Source organism: Aedes albopictus, chromosome 2, assembly GCF_035046485.1.
Source record: "Aedes albopictus strain Foshan chromosome 2, AalbF5, whole genome shotgun sequence".
Taxonomy (NCBI): Eukaryota; Metazoa; Arthropoda; class Insecta; order Diptera; family Culicidae; genus Aedes; species Aedes albopictus.
The window spans coordinates 112,520,748-112,540,975 of NC_085137.1; the positions used below are offsets into that span (position 1 = coordinate 112,520,748).

The 20,228-nt window shown below is 35.8% G+C and overlaps 1 protein-coding gene across 2 annotated transcripts in view; it reads right to left on the reverse strand.

Annotated features, from left to right (window-relative positions):
• The window catches only part of LOC109420686 (peroxisomal acyl-coenzyme A oxidase 3), a 60,911-nt gene extending 48,153 nt beyond the window's left edge, over window positions 1-12,758 (reverse strand). The window contains exon 1 of one of the 2 annotated variants that reach the window (XM_029853015.2): window positions 12,424-12,758. The gene's annotated coding sequence lies outside the window, so the exon portion shown is untranslated. Of the gene's footprint in view, window positions 1-4,489; window positions 4,649-12,423 lie in introns of those variants that run through there. The other variant, XM_029853016.2, reaches the window with a different exon arrangement.
• Between the last annotated feature and the right edge of the window lie 7,470 nt (window positions 12,759-20,228).

The window sequence follows — 20,228 nt, forward strand, 5'->3', positions numbered from 1 at the left end:
AGCTGAAACTTCTGTAGAAAACCAGGTAGGAACTCTAGAAGAAAGTCCACAAAAATATCTTGAAGGTATTACAGGAAAAACATTGGAAGAAATCTCGAGGGATGCACCTGCAGAAAATTCGCGAAAAACTCCATAAGAAATCATTGGAGGGACTCTAGTAGAAATCCCCGAATAGCTTATGTAGCAACTCTGAGATAAATTCTGGGAAGCTCTCCTGGGGAAGTCCCAAGAGGAACACCGGAAGAAATCGCGTAAAATCCCGAGAGAAATTTTAGGAGAAATACTGCGGCAACCTCTACAATTTATCCTGATAGAAATTCTTGAAGAGAAATCGGGGTTTGCCCTTGGAGTTTTCGAACGGAAGGTGTTGCGTACCATCTACGGCGGAGTGCAAATGGAATACGGGAATTTGAAAAGGCTAATGAACCACGAACTGATAGGGAGAAAATCCACGAAAATCGGGAGGCTACGGTGGGCGGGTCACGTCATCAGCATGCCGGATAGCAACCCGACTAAAATGGTTCTTGAGACAACCGATATACAAGAAGACGTGATACGCAGCGAGCTAGGTGGGTCGATCAAGTCGATGACGATTTTCAGACCCTTCGCAGAGTGCGGAACTGGAGACACGCGGCCATGGACCGAGTAGACTAAAGACGACTCCTACGTACAGCAGAGGACACTCAGGGCTTAGTATGGTCGACCTAACCTCACCCGACTGGACATGATAGATTACAAATCGTAGCTTTGTGTAACGAAAGAAGTTACCGTTTCACACGTAGACTTTAGGATGTAAACTCAAGAACAGTTTTAATGACCTAGAATGTCCCGATTGATCTGATATTGTCTTTTGAATTTTTAGAAGACTTACTGGACATGATAGATTACAAATCGTTACATTGTATAATGGAAGAAGTCATCGTTACACCCGTAGGTTTTAGGATCTTAACCCATGAACAGTTTGGATGACCTAGGATATCTCGACTGGTCTGATAATGTCTATTGAACTTTCAGGAGAATTACTAGACATGATAGATTTCAAATCGTAGCTTCGTATAATGAAAGAAGCCGTCACACCCGTAGACTTTTGGATCTAAACTCAAGAACAGTTTGGATGACCTAGGATATCCATCATATGCATCATATTCTACTCTTTCTGTGCTGTGGAGAACCAAAGCTACAGAAAAACGTAGAAAAAAAACTCTACAATAACGCTTGCAAAAATTCCGGCTACAAAGGGTTAAAATGTCTAGGAAAAGTTACAACAAATCAACTGACTTTACAGGGTCGTTCAAAATTAATGGCCCATATTTCTAAGAATTGAACAGATAAGACAAAAGTTTGTTCGGCAAATTTTCTTGTGATGATATTTTCTACAGCTTTGCTGAGAACATAAACACGCTTTCTTTTCGGGAAAATTCAAATTTCTATCTCACTTCCAGGTGGATTAATCACATTAGTAATATGTGATACTTTCAAAAAAAGCGCTCTGGTATACCAAACAACTTCTTCGAAAACACTATCCCCCTAAAATCAGTTTTTCAAGCCCAAAGTGATGTCGATCACGAAATCGGGCTTTTGTGCACTGTGTGGAATCTCCTGCCAGAGGTATTCAATCACACTAGAGGCTGAATCTTAATGAGACATTGAAACTAACTGGCAGCTGTAATTGACTTAAGGGCGAACGGTTCGGTCGATGAAATATCCGCCATTGCTCTATTGCTACTAAGATGGTAATCTCAGATCCTATTTCATATTATGTAACAATAGGGGTATTCACTTAACAGCGTAAACGGATTAAATGACGCGATCACCAAGGCAATCTTTGATTATTTCATTCGCAAAATCATGAAGCATTTCAAATAAGGTACACCGGGGCAAGTTGAAACGGGTGGGGCAAGATGAAACAGCGGATTAACATGATGTTATCCAATGATATTAAACAGCTCGAATGCCATAACACATAGTTTTTGATTCAAACAATCTTTCGGCAAAAGAAAAATTTCCAAATTGTATTCAAAACTATTTCAAAACTTCGTGTTTCATCTTGCCCCACCCGTTTCAACTTGCCCCGGTGTACCTTAAGCAGGAAATCATGGCTTACGCAGCAATTTAATCTGTTCAGTGAGTAGGGTAATTCGCTAATTGTTGAACACTACCCAAATGTTGAACAGTTTCTGAATATTTTATTATAAACATTACATAAGTAACTTTCATCCAACGTAAACGTATGATGTAGATGCATATACATGTGGGTCACGAGGTTGCTCAATTAAGTTACAAAATTATACATATTTTACGTCAAAAAAATCGATTGAAAATTTTGTACCGCTGATGACACGAAAACTGCACAATTCTAAAGATTAATTTTAAGAAATTGCTGTTACGAAATAAGGTTTGCGGGCAAATCGACGAGAAATATCAAGGGCACACCATAGTTACAAGAACTGGAAGGATGTTATTAACAGTTTAACATTGTTTGAAATCACATTTTCATTGTATTTAAAAAAAAATATTTTTCTTATCACACTATCATTATGCATCCATGATTTCAATTGTTGAACACTGGCATAACCTACGATGCATGACTGCTAGAATTTTTTTTCACTTTACCTAACCGTGCATTTCATGGGGTTTCAAAGGCGTTCCAGGGATGTTCTAGGGGTGTTCCAGTGGGCTTCAGAAAGATTCCAATGGTTTTTAATGGATTTCAAGGGCGTTCCAGAGGTGTTCAAGAGGAATTCAGAGTGTTAAGGGGGTCCCAGGAGTATTTCAAGGCGTTCCAGGAGGCTTAGTAGCAACTCAAGGGTTTTCAAGGGATTTCAGGGTCGTTCCATGAGTGTTCTTGGGGGTTGATTGGGTCCCATGGGTTTCCAGGAGAGTTTCAGGGGCTTTTAAAGGCGTACTTTTCTTCTGTCATTTTCGCTTCTAATCAAAACTTTTCAGCCATTTTTGCATCTAGACATGTTTAAAACGATTTCAGTCCACTAAAGCTCTCTTCAAATTTGCGACTCCTTGTCATTTAAATGAATTGTCACTTGCTCGGACTAGCTGGGCACGAAAGACAAAAATCCCGGAAAAAACTCCGCCAGAGTGAAAAAATATCGAATGTCGGGTCAAATTTTATCAAATGTTGGACCACTGTTGGACCCACATCGGGTAACTGTCGTATCTATGTTGGGTTTGGTGGCCAAAATAAAAACAGGTGAATGATAGGTTGATGTCGGGTTATACGTCATCAATTTCGAACAGAGTTTCAACCGTTCAACAATTGGCGAGAACCGTCCAACATTAGGATGAGCTAGCTTAAGGAAGCGTTCAACATTTGGATTACAGACTTTCCATACAAATGTTCTATTTTCTCGTAGAAAATGAAATTTAAGGGAATACACATTCAATGGGCAGTATAAGGGATAAGTAGATCTAGACGTTCACTGGATATTTTTCAACTAAATTGGAATTATGCACGGAAAAACAAACGAAAACCAAAATGCCGGTACTAACCGTTCAACAATTGGCGAATTACCCTACCCCTAATAACTTATCATTGTGTATGCTCACTTACAGTGTATATGCTGATTGTTTTCCAGCCTCTTCTGTGCGGTAGAAATCGAGATTACCATCTTCAAAATCGCGAGGCAAATTGTTAGAATGAGAGGAAAGATAGGATAATTAACACGGCGTCCCGTTTCACCTTAATGTTGGATCTAATCTGTACTAAGATGATGTCAATGCCAACGTCCACTAGTATAACTGATTCCAAAATCACACTCGAATTCCAGGCAGCTGGTCTAATATTCATATCAAATTGTGTGTTGTGGCACAATCTCACATCTCATGTTTCTAGTCCTAATTATGACAGATGAATTCTAGTATCTACTGGATTTTTTTTGGTTATCAAATTCATTCCGTCAAGTAGAATCTAAAGGCTTCCTACCACTGAGATTAGAAAACTCTCTAATTTGATGCATCACTTCATTGGAATTAACACATTGGAAATGATCACATCATCATTTAATCCCACTGTGGTATCCGAGCCGAACAAAATAAACCCCTAAGAAGAAACTCTGCCCAACGAGTCTACCGTTTTAAAGCCTATCCACTACATTTTATTGCGGTCAGAAAAGTGTCACAGAATCGAGGTAGCCTTTGAGCTACACCGGGTTCAAAGAAAAAGACCTCACTATTTCGCAACCGAAAAACCGCATCACTATTCCATCCCTTCCATTCCACCGTTTATTCCATGAGCCTTAACTCGACGATTGTCCCCTCATCCAGCAGCTTCGCACACGTAATGCTCCGAGGAGTCTGTCTCACGTGGCTTCACCACTTCGTAACTACACTCATCTTCTTCTCGCCGGTATCGTCGTCGACTTGTAGACACTACACATTGCAACATGATATATTTTATCGCCACTCTCTTGCCTTGGTAGGTATCAATTTCGCCGGCGTTGATGGAATTGGCACTAACAGCAACTATAGAACCTACCCGAAGTAGCGTACGCAGCGTTCGCGGTATTCCACGGCCTCCAGATAATAACTGATGATGAAACCTATTTCCGATTGCTGAACTGTATCGCACACTCTAGGCACTTCACTTCAATTGGGCACCACCGAAAGGGAAGAATGCTCACGATAGACTATTTTGCTGAATTGGTCGTCCGAGAGGACGGCTGACTAACCGGGTGAGCAATAATAATAAAAATCCTCCTCACTAGCCTAGTGCCTTTCATAGCAGCAGAGAGCTATTCCATACGGAATTGTGGTGGAATAAGATATTCTCTCTTGAGGTTCGCCAGCGTTGATTTCTCTTCGATTAACACTTTGCACTGTAAACGTGTGATTATGTTTCATTGAAGTTTCTGGAAAATGCGATGAAGATTAAAATAACGTAAGGCTTACTGCTAGAAAAATTCCACAACTTCGTTTGAAAGGATAAGCCTTATTTGAACTCATTAAATTACTTGTAAGGAAACAATGTAGGGTGACAATGGGTATTATCGGCAGGTTTGTTCTCTTCGTCATGGGGGGTTTTTGTCAGCCAAATTGCCTGAAACTTGGCCATATGATTCAGCTTAGTTGGGAAGGATTTGAGACCAACTCTGAGTTCAATAGGTTTCAAAAAACCCCCAAAGACGAAGAGAACAAAACGGCCGAGAATAGGTAATTTCCCCTATCTTTATTAATCAACGACTTTTTTTTAAGAATGTCTGAGATTTGTAATAAAATCGAACAAAGCAGGAATTCAGTTGATAAATGACTGGTAGTTCAGGACTTTTAACGTTCAGAATATCATTTAAGCATACGTTCCCTTTTGACTAGCTACATTTTATAAGTCTTAATTCAATATTGGAGCAATTTGGACAACATTCTTATAAAAGCCTTTGAAATATTTTTTAGGTTTCTGATTATTTTATATGGCCTATGTTCTACAGTTTGTGAAGTTTAACACATCGTACCTACTGGAGAAAAACAAATTTTCCACTCACGGAGAAACAAAATAAAAGGATAAGAAACCAAAGAAAACTAGAACGTAGGAGAAAACAAACACCGGTGGAATTTTTGGCAACAGGCAGGCAACATACGGTGCGGTGCAACAACACAACAGACGAGGAGGAACTCTCAGTAAATGGAGTGTAGTATGCCGTGAGCGAGTTTACGATCGATGTAGGTACAGTGGCTTGAAATGAAATTGAAAAGTGAGAACAGTGTTGCCCGTTGTTTTGGGATTTCTCCCAGAGATTATACTTCAGAAATCCCTACAAATAGAAGAAAGATTTGTGGGATTGTGGCTCCGGTGTGAGGTACCGTAAATAAATCGAAAAAACAATCGAGGATTCTTTCAGAAATTAAAGATTATTCCTCATATTCCTTCATGAGCTGCTTGAAAAATCAATCAATGAAACGGAATTTTAATCCAGGGATTTTCTGAATCTCTCATGAATAATAATTCTTACAAAACTCCTCCAGGTATTATTATTTCAGCAATTGAATCCTTGAGTAATTTCTTCTGCGAATCTTCCAGAGATTTTTTAAGAAATTCTGCCTCGGAAATTTCTCTTAGAATTCCTTAACCTTCTTCGTGCATTAGCTTGCGCTCACTTCGCTGACCTAGTGCATTCTTCTATTGATGACTTTTGAATTTTCTTATTTGTCTGTAGATTATTGCAGAAACCAATTTCTGGAATCCTTTAGGTATTCATTTCGGAAAAACTTCCAAGGATTTCTTTTGAAAGTTCTTTACAACATCTACCATTAATTACTTCAAAATTTCCTCTAAGCATTTCCCCAAAAATACTTCTAGAAAGCTTTCTTGGAATACCTTAAAAGTGCTCCAGACCCGAGCAGAGTAGAATATCAAAATAATAACAATGGAATCACAAAACCTGTTTTTATATCTTAGTTTGTTATTATTACAGTTCCATAACATGTTTTGTTGGACAATCAAATTTTGTTATGATCGTGCTATTGATATATTTTCATTAAATTACATTTCAATAACATGTTTTGTTGTAGCATAAGTTCAGTTATTGTTGAGACTTATGAGAGTTATTGAGACTGTACATATATTTGATCATTATTAGCACAACAATAACAAGCTTTGCAATCAAAACTATACCGTTCAAGAATAACGTTGTCCACAGCATTTCGCGAGTAACTGATGAGAAAATATTCTTCCTTTCTCTTCCTTTTGACATTACATTTTAACTGTAACAGAAGCAATTTAATAAGTATACTTGTTTTTTTTTAGTTCCAGTTGGGTACAAGTGAGTATATAGAAAGTACAATAGAGTGTTAGCTATTTTATGTTTTGGATCAGCTGGATTCAGGATGAACTATACATTTCGGACAAAAATGTCAAAAAAGAATTTACTTTCACTGCATCGAGGCCACTTTGATTTTGATATTATATTTTAACTTAGTTTGTTTTTTGATTGTTATCAATCACTTATTCATTTCAAAAATTGTTATTGAAATATTTTACAAATTCGCTATTATTAAGTTGTCATTGAAACCAACAAAATGTGTTATTTAACTGGTCTTCCAGGAACATTTTTTTGTTATGATTTTTGTTATTTTTCCGCTTATGACAGTCAAGCTTGTAACATGATATGTTATGTAAATAACATGAAAATAACTCTTTACGCTGCTCAGTTATTTTGCCAAAATAACATATTTTATAATGATGTTGCTATTCCCTTCTGCTCGGGGAGATATAGTTTTTTTTAGGAATCCGCACGAGAGTTCTTTCAGGAAGTCATCCACTGATTCTTTCAAGAATGCTTCCAGTTTTCTGTTTTAAGAAAACCCAAGGATCTTCCAAAAATTTATTCAAGAATTTATTCAAAAATCGTTCACAGACTCCCTAAAAAATCATACAAAAATTACTTTAATAATTTTATAGATTCCTGAAGAAATTCCATACGAGATTCCTCCTTAAACTTGTCCAAGGAATCTCCTACGGATTTTTTTAATCTATGGATTCCTTTAAAAAATACTCAATGTAGTTCTACACAAATTCTTCCAAAAATTACTTTACAAATCCTACAGGGATTGCTTCGGAGATACTTCCTAAAAATTGTTTGAGAAATCCCTACAGAGATTTATGCAGAAATTTCTACAAGCTTTTCTTTCTAAATTGTCCATGCGGTTCCATCAGAAATATCCCCCGGGATTTCTTAAGAGACTCCTGCGAACTTTGTTCGAATATTCTTCCATGGATTATTCAGAAGCTCTTCCAGAAATTACCTTAAATTCCTAAAGACATGGAACCCTTGAAGGAAATTCTAATAAATCCCTGGGGTATCGTCTCAAGAAATCCATTGAAAATTGCTGGAGACAACTTTGGAAATTCGTAGAATAATTTTTTGAAAAAAAAAAATCTAGGCATTTCTGGACAAAAGTTCTTGAAGTAATTTCTGAACTTATCATAAAAGCAATTCATGGATGAATGCCTAGTAGAATTCCTGGAGAAACTCCTTCAGATATCCTCTCAATACTCAGAAAAAATCATGAGTGTCTTATGAAGGAACTTTGCAAGTAATTCAAGGGAAAAAATGCTTGAAAAACTTTTGGAGGGATAGCTGAAGAGACCGGAGAAGAATTTCTAAAGGAAACTCTTAAAAATATCTGCGGAAATCGCAAACAGAAATACTGGAAGAAATCTTTCATCAATTTTTTGAGGGATCCCTGGAAGATTTTGTGAATGAATCTTTGGAAGAACTCCTGGATACCTTTTAAGGAATTCCCAAAAAAAATCTTAAACGATTTCAGGATGTCTACTCATGAGACAAAAAAAAATCCATGAGTTTTCCACGTTTTTCCAGAGTGAAATTACAAAAGTTTTTAATTCAAAATTAAGCCATTTTTTTGAATTACTTGATTTTTCAAAAACTGTTCAGAAATGTCCTTAAAATTTAAGTAAAAATGCGCAAGAATTTATTATTCAAGAGATTCCACAAAATTCCAGAATTCTTCCTGAACTTTTTTACCTCTTTTGAACATAATACAAAAAATGGTTAAGGAATTGACTAGACTAGACTAGACTAGAAGCTATAGGAAAATTCTTGAAGAAAGTGCAGAAGAAACTTGGGAAGATGCCTCGGAAAGAATTCCTGCAGAAAATTGGTGAAAAACTTCTTAAAACCCTTGGAGGAGTTCTGATAAAAATCTTAGGAATAACTCCTGTAGCAACGCTGGGTGAAATCCCTGGAAGATCTCCTGGAGAAGTCTCAAGAGGAACACTGGAAGAAATCGCGACTTCAAAAGAAATCCCTAGAGAAACTCTAACAGAAGTACCGCAACAACATCTGCGATATATTCTGAAAGAAACTCTTGTGAACTGGGTCTTGTGTCTTGAAGCCTCCGGGAACTGGGAGCAATACCGGAAAACCTCTAGATGAAATTTCAAGAGAAATCAATCTGGAAGAATTCCAGTAGAAATCAATCGGAAACCAGGAATCCTGGATGATTCCCAAGGAAAAATCCTGAGAATATTGGAAAATACTGATAGGAATCCGGAAGAACCTTCGGGAGGAATTCAAAAAGTAATACAAACTTTTCTAAAAAATTACGGAGGAATCTTATGGGAAATTCTGAGAAGTGTTCCAAAAGATATTTACAAAGAAATTCCAGGAAGAAAACCTGATGGAACTTCTGGAAAAAATCTTGTAGCCAATTTTCTAAAGGGTTACACTAACACTACAAAATCTAATATTCTACTTCTGGATAGATCTGCAAGTAGTAAAGTTAGCTACTTTTTATCATACAACCCAATGTTTATTGAATTTCCCTAAGTATTCACAATATTTCCAGAATTCCAGGTTTTTTTTTCCGGTCAAATAAATAAAATTCCCTGAGGATTACCGTTTTCCAGGTTTTTCCAGGTAGTAGACACTCTGGATTTCTAAAGGCATTTGCACACAAAATACGCTTAAGGAAAAATTTCTGCATAGCACAGAACCACTAAATAAATTCATAAAAAAAGATTTTTTGAAGGAATCTTTGAACCTAATACCATAGACTAATTTCAAGACCGCGATGTACCAAAGAAAACCATTGAATTTGTGTGTTCAGTCCGGTACCCAATAGTATTCATAACCGTGTATTTTTTTCTAAATTGTCTTTTGTGTAAATGATATATAGCGTGTTACAACGATCTGACAGTAAAGGACTAAACATTAATTACGTAATTGGGTACCCAGGATTGTTCACAATCTGCGAACTGTCTGCGAAAAAAATTGCGACCATGACGCCGCTACTAATACCTTGAAGAACTATATAACCCTCTGCAGGTATTCGTAGAAAAAATACTTGATAAATATGAAATATGCTAAAGAATAAATACTGGAGTAAATTATGCAGAAATTTTTGAGAAAAGTTAAATTCTGGAAAAAAAAATCCCTGAAGAAAGTTCTGAATAAATCCAAAGCAATACCTGGATTAATTCCTAAAAGAACCACTGCAGGATTTTCCAGAAAAAATTGTTGAGAGTTTTCTAGGGGAATTTCCAATTAATGCCCAAGAAAATGCCTGAATATATGGAATATACATGAAACATTTCAAGAAGAATTTTCAAATTATTCCCAAAGAAAAATTCTTGAACAAGAATCTGACAATATTTCTGCAAGAATTTCTTAAGAAATGTTTGAAGAAATAACTGAGGGATACAAACATGGATTTATGTATCAATCCCTAAACAAATTCCATATAGAATCATTTAAGGAATCCCAGGAGAAATTTCAGAAGAAATTTTTGAGGAAACCCGTGGCTAAGTTTCAAGATTAATCTTTTGTGAAATTTTTAAGAAGCTCCTGAAACAGTGCCAAGGAAAGTTTCTGGGGAAATTCCAGAAAGAACCTTTGAAGGAGTCCCAGCAGAATTTTTCAAAGAAATCCATGCACATTAATGTATTTTAAGGGATACTAAGAGAAAACTTTGGAAGAATTCTTGTTAAAATCATATTAAGATAGCCTTCGATAATCAACTTTCAGTAAACATTCTAGAAAATTTTAAATAATCATAAAAGAAAGCCCAAAGGAATTTCGGGCGGTGTCCCTCGAGGTAGTCCTGGAGAATTTTCTAGAAAATTTAAGAAGAAATTTTACAAAACTCATGAAAGGAATTCCAGCACGAATGTCGCAATGAAATTATTCCATTATTGGAACATACCAGTACAGGTACTCTTCGATATAACGTACAAAAAAGTTTTCTCTTTGTACGTTATATCGAAGTGTACGTTATATCGAAGCAGAGAAAAATTTAATATTTTTTATGCTAGTAGTAATGTATTCGACGTGAAATTAATCCCAAATAATGATTTCGGTGAAATTCACAAAACCAATAATGAAAAACTTGAGTTTTGACGAAAAAGTCATTTCGTTTTTTGTGCTTCGATATAACGTACATTTTGCTTCGATATAACGTACACTAAATTTTTCCCCTAATTGCACTAATTCTGGGTAACAAGGCTAATGCTGCAACAAAACATTGATTTGAGTGATTTTGTAGTCTATCTAAGGGTTATTCGTGGGAAAAATAAAATTTTTCAATGTTGTACGTTATATCGAAGCAAAATGTACATTATATCGAATTCGCAATATCGAGGGTACCACGTGGTTTATGGACAGCCCCAGAGCTCCTGCCCTAATGGGCATCATCAACATCATAAATAATAGTGATTTACTGGTAAGTTATTGTACTCCTTGTACATGAGAATCCCTAGATTAAATGTACAGGGGATGGCCAAAATGTTTGGGATAGGCAACTTTTTTTCTCCCACAAAAAAATTGAACATGCTGTAACTTTACATAGAGTGCATCAAAAAATCTCAAATTTTGACTGTTTATCAACCTATTATATGTGCATCATTGGTACAAATTTGGGCTCGATTGGTTAATTTTTCGCGAAGTTAGAACCGTTCGGGTAAAACACTATTATTTGGACAGCTTATTTTTGAACTGTCATATCTCAGAAACCAGCGAACCGAATTGAATGAATTTTTTAACGTTTATCAACAATATATTGATACTCAATACGACGTTATAAAATGTAATATTTTCTCACGGCGAATTAAGTTATACCGGATTGAAATTTTTACCCATATAGAGGAAAATAAGTCAAATTTACAATACCGCACAAAAATTAATAAATGTGTACTTCCTTCAATCTAAATATGCTTCAATATATCTGATCATAGAAAACTTGAGAACAGAAGTGGATGATCTTTGGATATCAACACTAAAATTTATTCACATTGATGTAAAAAAATTACATTTTTTCGAGAAAAATCCAAAAAGTGTCAATCCATGATAACTTTTTTCAACGTTTGAAAAGTACCTTTGTTTTAATAGTTTGTGAAGCATTTACATATTGTTAGTGTACGTTCAAAATTTCATTCAATTCGGTTCACTGGTTTCCGAGAGAGTTGTCGGAAATTAGTGTTTTACCCGAACGGCTCTAACTTTGCGAAATATTAATCAATCGAGCCCACATTTGTACCAATGATGCTCACATAATAGGTTGACAAACAGTCAAAATTTGAGATTTTTTGATGCGCTCTATGAAAAGTTATAGCTTGTTGAGCTTTTTTGTGAGAGAAAATAAAGTTGCCTATCCCAATCATTTTGGCCATCCCCTGTAGGTCAAACATCGATATAAGAGGAGAACTTTATTTTTAAATATAATTCAAAACTTTCAATCTGGCACCACTGCTATCAACATCAGTAGATATATTTTCACTATCCGCTCATCCAGAGCGCAACATATAGGTTACACATGTATAGAAAAAAAAAGCCAAACACAGCGCCTGGGGCTTTTTTTCCAGAATCTACTGCAATCCAGATGTTGCTCGGAAACCCCCCACGCGAACTAAGAAACACAAAACCACCGTGAGTACAAGAATAGACCCCAAACGATAGTTACTTTCTTCGCTTCTGCTGCACTGCTCGCCAAACGAATCCTTGTAGTAGCACCACAAAAAAAAAAAAAAAATGCCGGCCACTCTTCCAAACTTTTTGCCCTAATATGAACAAGAAGCACCACTTCACTTTCACGCAAACAGAACCCCCAAAAAAAAAAGTACGAACAACGTGCGGGTGGCCAAAGCTCACAAGAAGCAAAAACTAAGGCAATGCTCTGAAGATCTGTTCAACCGAATAGAACAGTTTGAACCGGGAACCGACGGGCACGGACTGACGGACGATGCGAACAAACGGAGGGCACAACTCAAACTAACTCATCAAATCCTCATCGTGGTTTGGTTCTGTGTTCTGGTTATCTGTATAGCTAGGAGCGTACACTCTCTCTTTACACTGAAGAAGAGGGAAACCCCTATAGACCCGGCTAGATGACCAAATGCGATATAAAACCCATACGAACGTAGCAGCATAAAATAAACGGGTGTGAAAGAATGAATATGTATGAACACATGCTGCTTTCATTGGATATGCAAACATGACAACCGGTAAAAGCCGGCTTTCATTGGATGAGTGTTTGATCATGGGACGTCCACAACTTATGCAACGTTCTAATGCAATATGAGGTTTTAGAAAAGCCCAATTATAGTTTAAGTAGGTCAAGAGTAGGACAAAACGATCATCAATATTTATAAGAAGCACGTAATTGATGAATGGTCCCTCTCACGCAGATAGTGAAACAGTGAAACATTGCCGTCTACGAGGGGTGATATATCATATATCCAAATGGTGCGATCGCAGCGAAGACTGGTGGTGAGCACTGTAAGTACATTTATATCGAATAAAGAAAGATAAAATATGGATTCCACATGTAGATGGCCAATCGCTTGCTCCTATATGTTAGATTGATATTACCAATTCGGGATCTGATGGTCATACGATCGTCAGATACACTTCACTACTAATTCCAAAAAAATGTTTGAAAAAGATATACATCAATTTTTGACGAAGCAGGGTAATCACTAATTTTTTACCGATTTTATATACGTACAGAAGAGATGAAAGTATTTTCAGAACTCATGTAAATACTTCTAGAAAAAGTTTTTGGCCAAATGTCGGTAAGAAAAAATTCTCTCCAATCGTCTCCGATTAACTTTCATACTTACAAATTAGGAAATTGTTGGAAAATTCGGAACAAAATGATACAATGGAAATGTTACTTGATATTCCGCGAAAAACAATTTTTTGAATTCTCGTAGTAGCGTTTTCGAGGTGCGTCAGGAAGTATTTTGTTGAATCCACCCAAAATCCTAACAGTAGTGTCTATAATGTGGCCAGATTATAATTAAGAAGTTTAGCAATAATATCGAAAAGAACTACCAGCGGGATAGAAATCATGAAGTCACATTTAGATAGTTTGTTTTATCTAAATGCGACATCAAGGTTCCCATCCCGCTAGTGCTTGAAACTGGAATTCATGACGGAAGAATCTTTGAAATACTCAAAGGAAATTACTTAAGGTGCCAAGAATACCTCCGAAATAATTTTCTCAAAAAGATTTACCTTAAATCAATCTCGTTTTTTTTTAAATAATTGCTGTTAAAGCTTTTTAATTCAAATTGCAAATTTACTACACGAAACTGCTAAACGAAATGCAGTTAAATAACATTTCATCAAATATGTTTTTCAGATACATGTTTTCAAGAATTTCAACCACAGGCACTTCCAATAATTCAAATTCTGAACAGAAACTCTAGCAAACATTTTTCCTAGATTTCCACTAAAGGTTACCATATAAGAATATCTCATGAATTTCGTGAGAAGTTCCACATTGAATAATACTAAAATTATGTTCGGAACCCTGTCGAAAAGTCTTTATTAGTGAGGCTTTCAGCCACAGGCTGGTTCACCTCCTCGCGAGTAGTAGATGTACGCAAGCGGCTCGGAGTTCGACGCCGATCAACGTCCGAGCTCTGCGTACTACATACCCATTAAATTTGACCATTCACTTAGTGCTACAAATTGTGAAACTACTTCATCATCTTGAAGGCTACGCTGCAGCAGGCTCCTGGATGTTGCGGAAGACTGTATGAGTACAACTTCTAATAATTCCCCCTATCTATTAGCCGCCATACTACACTACAACAACATCAACATTATTCCACGAATATGTACATCCATCTCTAAATTCCATCAAACCAGTTCTACATTAACTACATTAACCAAATCGTTCAGAACACTATTCCTTAAGTTAGTCCGAAAAAGTCCTTTCGTAGCGCCAGTTTGCTCAATTCTAATCCCCAATTCGTCCATAGTTCATCCTCGTCGTCGCACTGGCCAGATTGCGGTGAAAATTCTCAATAGGGCTTTAAGGTGAAACATCAAGAAATCCTTTTTTTTTTTAATTTTGCATACGATCTTCAGAGACACTAATTTGACAAACGAAGCCCTGAACCACATTGCATTTGACAATCCTGGCTTTGCTCAATTGCAAAAAGAGGCAGATAATCAAAATCAGGCACATTTATTTGCGAATTTACTAGATTAGTGCTCTAGAAAACGTGACTAGGAGTTCAAGTCGGCCATTGTGGTAGCCATATTTGTAGTCTTCGATGTTCCACCTTAAGGGGAAGCAAAGGGTCTCAGGAAATATTTTAAATGGGTTTTGAGGTGGTTTCAGTGCGTTCTCAACGGTTTCAAGGAGGTATCGAGGGGTTTCAAGCTTGGTTTCACGAGGTTCCAGGGGACTCAGGAGCGGAGATGCCAGATTATTTTTATCAAAAATCTGTATCAATACAGATTTTTCTGTATCGTCGTATTTGAGGGTATAGCGAACACCGAATGTCCTGGATTTCAATAAAAATATACTATATTTTGGCAGCATTTAATTTTTACTGGTATATATTTTTCTAAATAATGTGTGAAAATGAACAAATTTTCATGATTTTTTTTTGGTTTGAGCAAGAATTTAAAAAGTTCTCATTAAATTTATTGAAAATAACTTCAAATTTTATGCTTTCTGAAGAATCACATTCTAAAAATCTGTATTTTTCTGTACTCTGTATCTTGTCTGTATAGAAGGTCAAAAATCTGTATAATACAGAAAAATCTGTATATCTGGCATCTCTGCTCAGGAGATTCCAAGGAAAACATTGTAATTTTAAGGGTCCAGAGAAGTTCCAGGAGCGTTTTAGGGGCATTTTTTTTGGTGGTTTCAGGGAAGTTTCAGGCTTTTAAAGCCGATTATGAGAATTTCAGGAGCTTCCAAGGACGATGCAGGGCGTTCCAGGACATTTTCAGAGCGCTTCCAGACATTTAATGGGAGCTTCAGGTGGGCTCCAGGAGCGCTTGGGGTTGCAGGGGAGCTTCATTGCACAATGGATCCAGAGCCGCATTTACGAAGACAAAAATGTTTGTGCCTAAACCTTAAGTTTTAGATACATGGTGGAAAAGTTTCTTCTTACTCTTCGACCTTTTTCTCATCATTGTGAAATTAGGGTGGTCCCACTAGTTTAGCTGATCCAAACATCTACTTTTTAATAGTTTTTTATATGTAAAATGTTATACAAAGTTGTAGAAGAACTTATTTGGAGCAAGATTGCCGAACAAACCTAATGGTTTCTTACTCATATTGTTTTTAAAGAATCATGTTTGGGTGATCCATGAGATTCAGTTTTCTTACAATTACTTTAAATCCATTCGTTTCTCGTGAAAACTTTGTTCGGAGCAACTGTAGAACTATTAGCGACGCATATTTTTTTCAAAGAGCTCAATATTCCATCTCGCATAGTTAAAAACAGATTGGCTTTTTTTCATCAAAAAGTCATATTTCAAAAAGGAGCAAATGGATTTCAATCGCTTTATTGCATTGAAAAGATCGTATTCTGTTCTATTCATGGTGAAATAATGGTGGGTACCTTTTTTGTTTGAAGCTTTTTATTGTATTTTAAAAATACGATTTTTTTTTCATAGAAAATCAGTTGTAACCAGAGTTGCACTCTGTCACTGTCAGAGGTAAGCAAATCGCTGATTTTGATAGGCCGACTACGATCCAAGTCAGCGTTCGCCCTATTGAGTCACCGTCACTTTTCTTGTTCCATCAGAACTGGACTGACTGTGATGGTGAGTGGAAATCACTGATAGGCCATCTTTAAAATTCGTTTAAAAATCCAAATGAAAATTTACCAAGATGATATTTTAATATGTGGTACAAAATAACAAGTTTTGCTTGTTGGTCACAAAAAAGTTTGAGTTTTGGCGAAAACCACTAAAATATCACAACAGTTGCAATGATTGTGATCTAGAGTGCGGATCAATATCAGGTCGTTATCTGTCATTGTCATTTTGATATTGAATGGCCTGGAGTGATAGTGACGATGGTACAATATCGGTAGTCACCTGACAAGACTAATATTGCGCAACTCTGGTTGTCACTCTGAAAACTGATGAGATACAAACTTGGCGTCTTCGACAAAATTGTGAGTTTTTGGATGTTCTAAAAGTGCTCAGTAGAAAGTATTGCGAAAAAATCAACACACATGATTAAATTGAATAAAAAAGATTTTTACTTGGAAAACGAAACATTTCAAGCAATTTTAACTTATCTTTGTTAGAGAGATCAAAGAAGCTTGATAAATGGTCATCCATTTCAATTTAGAATCAATGTTAATGTATATTGTCTATTGTCATCACCATTCAGGCACAATGTTGGTAAGATATTGTAAATTATGTAACTTTGATAGGCTTTTACGTAAACATCAACATTTACCAGTGATTGTCATTTTCGCTATCCATGACTCAAAGTGATAAAATTGAAATCTAAATAATATAAATTAGCTCAAAATCACGTTTCAAGTTGAGTCTATTAACGGAATATACACAGATAAAAATAATGATATTTACACGTAATGTAAACTTAATTTTAGTCATGTAAACTTGGTGTTATGATGGTTTACATAATATATCTTGTAAATTTGTGTTATATGTCATGTAAATCAGGGTGGCCAGGGAATTTCAGATTTTGATTTCCCGGTTTTCTCCCGGTTTTTTCCCGAAATTTTCATTTTTTTCCCGGTTTTACTTGTTTGTTTACTTGTGTTGAATAAAATAATCCCTATCGGTTCAGGAGCTGTTCCAGGATAAATTTCAGAACTAACATATGTTTGAATTTTCAATTAAACTCCACGGTGAACTTCAAGAGATTCTTTTGGGTAAAATTCAGAAATAATCTCTTAAGAATTTTAATTCCTGATGACATTTTTTTGCAATGCCAATGAAACATAGGTTTCTGTAAAAACTGTACATGTACATTTTTGCAACTGTAAAGTACTTTCACATTTCTTCTCATTTTTAGCTTGAACGTCAAAACATCATTTCCACTAGAATTGAAACAATATGCCTGATACTAGTGTTAAAATTTTTAAGATGTTTCATATCAACTTAATTTAAACAACATGTTCAGATTCAGCCATTTTTGGCACACAGGCTTCTTTGAAAAATGTTCAAACTTTTGATGGAAAGCAATTATATTGCAGAAATTCTTGCATGAATCGCCCAAGAAACCGTTTTTTTTTTTTTGCAGTATGCAGTTGCGAAGGAATGGCAATTCAAATGGCTGTCACTGTGGAATTTTTATTCCAGGAATTGGTCTAAAACTTTCTTGAGCGATTCCTTTTGAACACGAAACTGGCCTTATTGCTGAATTCCTTTAAGCAATCGTTAATTCCTTTTAACAATTTTACATTTTTTTTTCAGAAAGCCTATAGGCTTTATTGTTTTGTGTTCGTCTCTCATGTTCCATATAATAACATTATTTGTTTTAGTAACACTTGAAAAAAAAACTGCTTAGAATTACGTTTGGCCAAGTTAAAATACTGATTCTAGGTTTCAGTTTAGTTGTACATAACTTCAGACTCTAGTTTAATTTAAAAATACTTCACTAATACTTCACTTTTGCAAAAGAAAATAAAAAATGAATAACTCTTTTAAAGAAAAACTAGAAAGGACGAGCAAATTCCTTTTAATTCTACTACTGTGCTTATCTTCGGACAGATAGGCCTATTTCGTCTGTGACTTACAGACTTCTTCAGTGTCAAGTGCTCGTCGAGCACTTGACACTGAAGAAGTCTGTAAGTCACAGACGAAATAGGCCTATCTGTCCGAAGATAAGCACAGTAGTAGAATTAAAAGGAATTTGCTCGTCCTTTCTAGTTTTTCTTTAAAAGAGTTATTCATTTTTTATTTTCTTTTGCAAAAGTGAAGTATTAGTGAAGTATTTTTAAATTAAACTAGAGTCTGAAGTAACAAGTTCTACTAAAAGCTCTAAAGTAATAGTAAAGTGTACATAACTGTTGTTGAAATTTAGCCAACGACAACGTCCTATTTACTCCATTTAGTCTGTCTTTCATCAATTCCTTGTTGCTGTTGTTAAAATACATTTCCCACAATTTCTATTTGATGTAGGCAAGTGAAAAGAAACATGTGAGTGCCCTTGTTAGTTTTTGTAGCATTATTGTATTTTGGTGACATCGATACAAGACTAATTCAGAGGAAGATTGCCCTTTACTAAAGTTTACTGAAACTCTTTACATTATTACGCAGGAATTATAAATTATTGTTTCTTCTTGATTTGCTGAAAACTAAGAATAAAAACAGTTATAACTTTTAAAATGACTTAACAGATCGACTTCAGCAACCGATATTATGATTTTAAAATTCTCAACATCTAAATATAACGCAAGTCGTATTTTCAATAAAATATATCAAAATATTGCAACTTCTGTTAAACCAGCAACAAGCTTGGCATTACAGATTATTTTCATGGATGATAAAAAAAGTGATTAATAATTAGAAATAATAGAGCAGTATGGAATTATTCCTGGAAATGCAAAATTTTCCCGGTGGCAATCTGAATTCCCGAATATTTCCCGGTTTTTTCCCGGTGATTCCGAATTCCCGGCTTTTTCCCGGTTCTCCCGGTTTTCCCGGTTCGCTGGCCACCCTGTTAGTAAATACTCAGAGTCATGCTGAATTACATTACATATAATGGAAGTTTACATGACATTTTATGACTTTAACATGATATGTCATGTAAACTTCTGTGATATACCACGCTCCAATCATGTGCATCATATGTCACAGAATTTTACACTCTTTTTTCGATCTGTGTAGAATATAAACAAGTTTAATTTTTACGACATGGTTACTTCGATCAATCTAACAAAGACGAGTTGAATTTGCTTGGAATGTTTCGCGTTCCATATGAAAAACTGTTTTTATTCAATATAATTTTATCCTGAGGCTGCATCAACTGTTACAGCTTGCGACGATATTCAGCAACTATGTACATTCCGATGGAATTCTGAATTGACAATTGGCTTCTTAAACGGTGTTGAGATAATTCGATATTCTGAATCTGCATGTCAAACTGAGCCGAAATCCAAATTTTCATTACTTTTAGTGCCCGAGAACCTATTTAGAAATCAATTTGAAGTTTGTATGGGAGCGATTTGTCGAATCACCGCTCGTCGCTGTTTGTACTGGGCGGAGCTGTCAAACAGTTGCCCAGCTGTCAAAAAGTGATTTAAAAAAATCTCTTCGAAACTGATTTTAGGTACCAAAATAAAGTTCTAAAAAACTGAAAAAAATCATAGTGGCTCAGAAAAAGATGCTCTTTCGTATAAAATCAAAAAATCAGTACATTTTTCAAAATTTAAAAACCCAATTGCCGGTCAACCTATCTTTGCCCGGGTCAAGTAGTGGATTCCAGTTGTGTTTCCGCGTCAACGAATTGGAGTAGATCATGAATATGGG